Below are 8,367 nucleotides of genomic sequence, written 5' to 3'. Positions count from 1 at the left end.
GGAGGGTGCACAGTCCTAAAGACCTTGTGAAGGATTAGAAAAGGGAGGATGATATATTCTTGTGGTTCAAAGGAATGAGTCTGCTGTCCATATGAATCTGGAGATGGGTCTGTGGAAGCACTTTGAGGTAGAGGGGAGGGATACTCTGACATCCTTAGGGGATCCTCAGGTGCTCACCTACTCCATCATTAAGAATGCCCTACTCACAAGGTATGGTCTCACCCCTCAGTAGTATAAGGACAAGTTTAGGTCCTATAAGAAGAAAGAATCCCAAACATGGTTGGAATATGTTGATTCTTTTTGCAGGTCACTGGATGTTTGGGTGAAGGGCAGCAAGGTGACAACGTATCAGGGGCTTTACAATTGAATTGGTTGGGAGCACTTGTACAGATTATGTTTTCCAGAGCTGCACCAGCACCTAATTGACAGCAAGCTGACTGACCCCCGGAAGCTTGCACAGGAAGCGGACTGCCCGGAGAGCACCAGGGTCCAGAAGAGGTATGGGGAGACCAGGCCAAGGGTGGGCAGGGTCCCTCTCAGAAGAAAGGGGGGGATAAGGGTAAACAGGGGGAGTTCTCTAAAGGGCCCCAACCTGTTTCCAAGGGTGAGGATTTCCAGCCCCACAGTGAAAAGAAACCATGGTTCTCCAAAGGGAAACCTTTGGAAGGGGGTCCCCCACATAAGTGTTATGCATGTGACCAGGTGGGTCATGTGAGGGGGGACCCCAAATGCCCCAAAGGTACACTGGCACCCACTGGTGCTCAGTCCCAGGGTTTGGCTAGTGTAGCACTTGGGGGGGGGGGGGAGTTGGTTCAAGGTGGGTGGGAGCCAGCTGAGATTACCCTTGTCTCACTAGGGGACAGTAAGATGGCCCACAGAACCCTAGTGCCTGAGAACACTAAAAAGTACAAGCAGTGGGTGACCATTAATGGATAGAGGGTGGAGGCTCTGAGAGACACAGGAGCCAGTGTGACTACAGTGAGGAGTCACCTGGTGTCTGGAGAGCAGATAGATCCCCGTGTCCTTCACCAAGTAGTTGCAGTGGACAACTCAGAGTGCCTCTGCAGAGTGGCGCAGGTTACCTTTGAATGGGTGGGGTCTCAGGTTCCTTGAAGGTAGCTGTGAGCTTAACCATGCCTGTGCATTGTTTGCTTGGCAATGACCTGGAGGATTCCCCTTGGAAGGAGGTGGAACACAGGTCACGCTTGGAGATGTTGGGTCTGCCTGGGTGGGTATGCGTATTCAGCTGGTCAATGGCAACCCGTCAGGTTAGTCAGGAGCCCCTGGAGCCTGAAACAGTGGCCCAGGGGTCTGCCAAAAAGAGGAAGGACAAGGGGCATGAGAAACTGCCCCCCAAAGTTACCACGGTCCAGGAGGAGGCGGAACAGGTCCCTGAGCTGGGGGAGGTCCCTGAGCTATCACAGTGGCAGCAGGAAGGGGGACCCACCAGGCAGGCATTCTGTGAGGCACAGAGGACACGCCCTACTCTAGTGGGTTGGAGGCAGCAGACTAGAGACCAGGTATCTGGCAAGGAGCCAGGATCTCCCCTGATTTATTGGGTGACGAGCTCCTGTATAGCAAGCCTAAGTTTGCTGATCCTGGGTCATCCTGTGTGCTGAGCCTTCCTACTGATTCTGGCTCATGATGTACCTTTAGCTGGACATTTGGGGCAGGACAAGACGTTTGAACGGCTTGTCACCCATTTTTATTGGCCCCTAATCCGCAGGCACTCAGATGCTCAGTGCAAGTCTTGCCAGACTTGTCAGGTAAGTGTCAAGAGTGAGGGGAAATGTAAGCCTCTCCTCCAGCCTTTTCCAGTGGATAGTACCCCCTTTGAAAGGGTCAGTATTGACATTGTGGGCATCTGGATCCCAAGACAGCCCTGGGCAACAGGTTCACCCTGGTCTTGGTAGACCTGCCACTCAGTACCCAGAAGCCATTCCTCTCAGGTCATTCACTTCCCCTGTGGTGAGTCATGCATTGATGGGGGTTTTTACCTGCATGGGGTTCTCCAAAGAAGTGGTATCTGATAGGGGCACCAACTTCATATCCACTTATATGAAGTCTCTGTGGCAGGTGTGTGGGGTAACATATAAGTGCACCACTCCTTATAACCCCCCAAAGCAATGATCAGGTTTAAAGGTTCAACCGCACCTTAAAAGGCAAGATCGTGGGCCTGTCAGAGCCCTTGAGGCGGAAGTGAGACATCCTCTTGCCATGCCTTCTGTTCGCCTACAGGGAGGTGCCTCAAAAAGGGATTGGATTTAGTCCTTTTGAGTTACTATATGGCCACCCTGTCAAGGGACCTTTGAGACTGGTGAAGGAGGGCTTAGAGAAAGACCCCAGTAAACCTTCCCAGGATGTATTTAGCTACATGTGGGCCTTCAGAAACCAGACTGCCCGCTTCAGAGCTCTCGCACAAGAGAACCTGGAAGCAAACCAGGCAGACATAAAACAGTGGTTTGACCAGAATGCCACTCTGTTCGAGTTTCAGCCTGGGCCAAAAGTGAGGGTGATGTTGCCAGTGGAGCCTAGGGCACTCCAGGACAAGTGGACTGGACCATTTGAGGTGGTGGAGTGCGAGAGCGAAGTCACCTACCTGGTGGACTTGCGGACTCCCAGGAACCCCTTAAGGGTCCTGCATGTGAACCGTCTGAAACCACACTTTGAGCAGACTGACATGTCCATGCTCCAAGCAACAGATTATAGGGTGGAGGAAGAGAGTGAGCCTCTTCCTGACCTCCTGGCTGCTGAGGAAAAGGATGGATCTGTGGAGGGAGTGAACCTCTCCCCCTCCCTGACCTCAGAACAACAGAGGGACTGTCGCTAGGTTTTGGGCCAGTTTGCCTCTCTGTTCTCCTTTATCCCAGGGGTCACACACTTGTGTACACATGATGTGGACACTCGGGACAGTCCACCCATTAAACAGAAGTTTTACAGGGTGACTGATAAGGTCAGGGCTAGCATCAAACATTCCAGATGCAGGAAAATTGCAAATTGCGACTTGCAATTTGCGAGTCCTTCCGACTCGCAAATTGCAAGTCGCAATTTGCAATGCAGAACGGTGTCTCAGACACCGTCTGCGACTCGCTATGGGGTCGCAATGACCCACCTCATTAATATTAATGAGGTGGGTCGCAAATTGCGGCCCCATAGCGAGTCTAGGCACTCGCAAACATGGAGGCCTGCTGTAGTCAGCAGACCTCCATGTTCGTGACTGCTTTTAAATAAAGCAGTTTTTTTTTTTTTAAGTGTAGCCCGTTTTCCTTAAAGGAAAACGAGCTGCACTTAAAAAAAAAAACCAAACCTTTAGTTTCGGTATTTTTTCAGGGCAGGCAGTGGTCCCTTGGACCACTACCTGCCCTGAAAATATTGTTTTGGGTCCATTCACAAACTGGAAGGGGTCCCATGGGGACCCCTTCCAATTTGCGAGTGGGTTACCATCCACTTGAAGTGGATGGTAACTGCGATATGCGGTCGCAAATGGTATTGCATACCAATCCGAATCGCAAATAGGAAGGGAACACCCCTTCCTATTTGCGATTCTGAAATGCATATTGCGAGTCGGTCTCGACTCGCAATATGCATTTCTGCATGGCAAAGAGGCATTTGCGCCTCGCAAACGGCGATTTTCGCAGTTTGCGACGCGCAAATCCTTTGCTACATCTGGCCCGTTATCCCTAGGGGTCATTGACTGTTCGAGTAGTCGTTGTGTCTTGGTCTCAAAAGCTGCTGCTCCTTGTGCCATCCTAGAACTCCGGTTCTGTGTGAACTACCGGGGTCTCAGTGAGGTCACTAAAACTAACGCGCACCCCATCCCCCAAGCTGATTTTTTTCTTTTTTTTTGTAAATAGATTTTATTGAGAAGAATAGAAGAAAAAGAAGAAATACAAAGCAAAATAGGTCGTAGTCCTACAATAGGAATGAGAAAGTTATCGATAATTGATCTCTTTTTTTTTACAGAGCTTGGAACATAGCAGCTAGGTGCATCACAATTTAACATCAATTTCCACTTGCTGTTGTTTATTCTGCCATTAGTGCTATCCCTTTTATCAGTATTTGTCCTGGGCTGGTCTATTTTTCCCCCACCAAGTTAGTAGGTAGATGCTTGTGGTGAAGAGACCATAATGCGTCTATCAGTAAATACTGTGCCTGTATATTTTAGGATTCTTGTAGCTCGGACTATTTGATGCTACTCCCCTCCTCCCCCTTAACTTGCCTCTTGTAGTAGTGATGTGTAGTGTCCGTTCGTGTGTGGTCATACAAGCCAGGTGGGATATCCTAGTCTCGTATCTCGGGGATACGCTCTGTTTGTTTTGACTGCAGTTCTATTTTGCCTCTGTAAGGGTATCAGTTGCCAGGTGTATCGATCTGTGAGGGTCCCCTCCCACCAGGTGCCAGGTGTTCCCTCTGTAGCGCTATGGTAATCTGTTCCCAAGCTTCCTTCATCTCAGGGGATCCCCTTCCCTGCTTTAGTTCAGTGTGCAGTGCTGATTCTTCGCTATCTACCCATTTCTTTAGTTCCCTTCTCCAGTCTCGGAGGTGTGGGCCCCCCGGGCTTTTACAGTTCCTTGTCAGCTCTCTCTTGGCTATGATTAATGCAAGGTCTTGGAACCTACTAGTGGCCTTGTTTTTGGGCGTGTGGGGAACCAATGGAGCAAGCATCTAGCGGGTGTGCGTGCAATCTCAATCTCAATGATGTTTGCCACCTCCGCTATCACTGTATCCCAGTAGGACTCCAGCCGGGGGCAGGACCACAGCATGTGGAGAAAGTCCGCTGCCTCCATGCCGCACCGGGGCAGCCCGCATCCCTTACTCTGAAATGATCTCGTAGTCTACCTAGGGTAAGGTAAGCCCTATGGAGCACGTACAACTGTATGAGCTGAAACCTAGCATTCCTGGATATTTTGGGCGTTCTTTCTAGGATGTGATCCCAGTCTGAATCTGTTATCTGAGTCCCCAGATTGTGTTCCCACTTTTGTTGCAGGTCAATCAGGGAGGTCTCCGCTCCAGCCCCAACGTTCCTGTAGTCTGGTGACTGCTTTGTGTGTGCATCCTGTAGATAGCAAATAGGTGCTGAGGCTGTGATGGGAGGAGGTTCAACCACTCCCGACCCCCAGTACAGCCCAATAGAATGAGTGAGTGCCGGGTGTAGCAACAAGTGGCCCTGTGAAAAATTATGTTTGTAAGGAAATGCCTCCTTGGCATGGTTACCCCCTGACTTTTTGCCTTTGCTGATGTCAAGTTATGATTTGAAAGTGTGCTGAGGCCTGCTAACCAGGCCCCAGCACCAGTGTTCTTTCCCTAAAACTGTACCTTTGTCTCCACAATTGGCACACCCTGGCATCCAGGTAAGTCCCTTGTAACTGGTACCCCTGGTACCAAGGGCCCTGATGCCAGGGAAGGTCTCTAAGGGCTGCAGCATGTCTTATGCCACCCTGGGGACCCCTCACTCAGCACAGACACACTGCTTTCCAGCTTGTGTGTGCTGGCGGGGAGAAAATGACTAAGTCGACATGGCACTCTCCTCAGGGTGCCATGCCAACCTCACACTGCCTATGGCATAGATAAGTCATCCCTGTAGCAGGTCTTACAGCCCTAAGGCAGGGTGCACTATACCATAGGTGAGGGCATAGGTGCATGAGCACTATGCCCCTACAGTGTCTAAGCAAAACCTTAGACATTGTAAGTGCAGGGTAGCCATAAGAGTATATGGTCTGGGAGTCTGTCATACACGAACTCCACAGCACCATAATGGCTACACTGAAAACTGAGAAGTTTGGTATCAAACGTCTCAGCACAATAAATGCACACTGATGCCAGTGTACATTTTATTTTAAAATACACCCAGAGGGCATCTTAGAGATGCCCCCTGAAAACATACCCGACTTCCAGTGTGGGCTGACTATTTTTTGCCAGCATGCCACACACCAGGCATGTTGCTGGCCACATGGGGAGAGTGCCTTTGTCACTCTGTGGCTAGTAACAAAGCCTGTACTGGGTGGAGGTGCTTCTCACCTCCCCTTGCAGGAACTGTAACACCTGGCGGTGAGCCTCAAAGGCTCACCCCCTTTGTTACAGCACCACAGGGCATCCCAGCTAGTGGAGATGCCCACCCCCTCCGGCCACGGCCCCACTTTTGGCGGCAATGCCGGAGGAGATAATGAGAAAAACAAGGAGGAGACACTGGCCAGTCAGGACAACCCCTAAGGTGTCCTGAGCTGAGGTGACTCTGACTTTTAGAAATCCTCCATCTTGCAGATAGAGGACTCCCCCAATAGGATTAGGGATGTGCCCCCCTCCCCTCAGGGAGGAGGCACAAAGAGGGTGTAGCCACCCTCAGGGCTAGTAGCCATTGGCTACTATCCTCCCAGACCTAAACACACCCCTAAATTGAGTATTTAGGGGCCCCCAGAACCTAGGAAGATAGATTCATGCAACCTGGAGACGAAGAAGGACTGCTGACCTGAAAGCCCTGCAGAGAAGACAGAGACACCAACTGCTTTGGCCCCAGTCCTACCGGCCTGTCTCCCCACTTCGAGAAAAACTGCAACAGCGACGCGTACCCCAGGGTCCAGCGACCTCTGAAGCCTCAGAGGACTACCCTGCATTTAAAAGGACCAAGAACTCCCGAGGACAGAGGCCCTGTTCCACAAAGACTGAAACTTGCAACAAAGAAACAACTTTTAAAGGAGACTCACGTTTCCCGCCGGAAGCGTGAGACTTTCCACTCTGCACCCAACGCCCCCGGCTCGACCTGTGGAGAAACAACACTACAGGGAGGACTCCCCGGCGACTGCGAGCCTGTGAATAGCCAGAGTTGATCCCCCTGAGCCCCCACAGTGACGCCTGCAGAGGGAATCCAGAGGCTCCCCCTGACCGCGAATGCCTGCTTCAAAGAACCCGACGCCTGGTAAAGACACTGCACCCGCAGCCCCCAGGACCTGAAGGATCCAACCTCCAGTGCAGAAGCGACCCCCAGGTGGCCCTCTCCCTTGCCCAGGTGGTGGCTACCCCGAGGAACCCCCCCCCCCTTGCCTGCCTGCTTTGCTGAAGAGACCCCTGGGTCTCCCAGTGAAACCTATTGCAAACCCGATGCCTGTTTGCACTCTGCACCTGGCCGCCCCTGTGCCGCTGAGGGTGTACTTTTTGTGCTGACTTGTGTCCCCCCCGGTGCCCTACAAACCCCCCTGGTCTGCCCCCCGAAGTCACGGGTACTTACCTGCTGGCAGACTGGAACCGGGGCACCCCCTTCTTCATTGAAGCCTAAGCGTTTTGGGTACCACTTTGACCTCTGCACCTGACCGGCCCTGAGCTGCTGGTGTGGTAACTTTGGGGCTGCCCTGAACCCCCAACGGTGGGCTACCTTGGACCCAACTTTGAACCCTGTAGGTGCTTTACTCACCTGCAAAACTAACCAATACTTACCTCCCCCAGGAAATGTTGAAAATTGCACTGTCTAGTTTTAAAATAGCTTATTGCCATTTTTGCTAAAACTGTACATGATATTGTGTTGATTCAAAGTTCCTAAGATACCTGAGTGAAATACCTTTCATTTGAAGTATTACTTGTAAATCTTGAACCTGTGGATCTTAAAATAAACTAAGAAAATATATTTTTATATATATAAAAACCTATTGGCCTGGAATTGTCTTTTGAGTGTATGTTCCTCATTTATTGCCTGCGTATGTACAACAAATGCTTAACACTACCCTCTGATAAGCCTACTGCTTGACCACACTACCACAAAATAGAGCATTAGAATTATCTCTTTTTGCCACTATCCTACCTCTAAGGGGAACCCTTGGACTCTGTTCATGCTATTTCTTACTTTGAAATAGTACATACAGAGCCAACTTCCTACAATGTTCCTGCCGAAAGTCCTCGAAGGGCAGTAAATTGCCCTCCTTATACAAGTCCCCCATCCATGTGGCCCCTGCATCTATCCATGTGAGTAGTCCCCTCCACTCTCCCGCTCTAGGCAGCCAGCAGAGCTAGGACAATGGAATGTCAGGAGAGTACGGCACGATCAGATCTGCCCTCCGGAGGCATCTTCTCCAGCACCGACGGACAACAGCGGCCTCGGCGGTCAGGTCCGGTCTCCCTCCCGCTGCATTAAAAAAGATTCCTGCCAGTGCGGCTATGGGGGAAACCGCCAGACTCTCGATGTTCTCTCCAGTGCCGCCATCTCCCATCCACCGTGCCTGCCATTGCAGCTGTGCGGAGAGGTAATAGGCCTCAGAGTCAGGTACCGCAAGCCCGCCCTCTGTCCGAGGTCTCTTCAGGGTAGTTAGTGCCACCCTGCGTCTTCCCCATATGAATGCGGTGACTGCCATATCCAGCTCTTTAAACAGGGCACGCGGCACC

Source organism: Pleurodeles waltl, chromosome 7, assembly GCF_031143425.1.
Source record: "Pleurodeles waltl isolate 20211129_DDA chromosome 7, aPleWal1.hap1.20221129, whole genome shotgun sequence".
NCBI lineage: Eukaryota > Metazoa > Chordata > Amphibia > Caudata > Salamandridae > Pleurodeles > Pleurodeles waltl.
The sequence above is the reverse complement of the archived record's forward strand: the minus strand, read 5'-3'. Positions refer to the sequence as shown.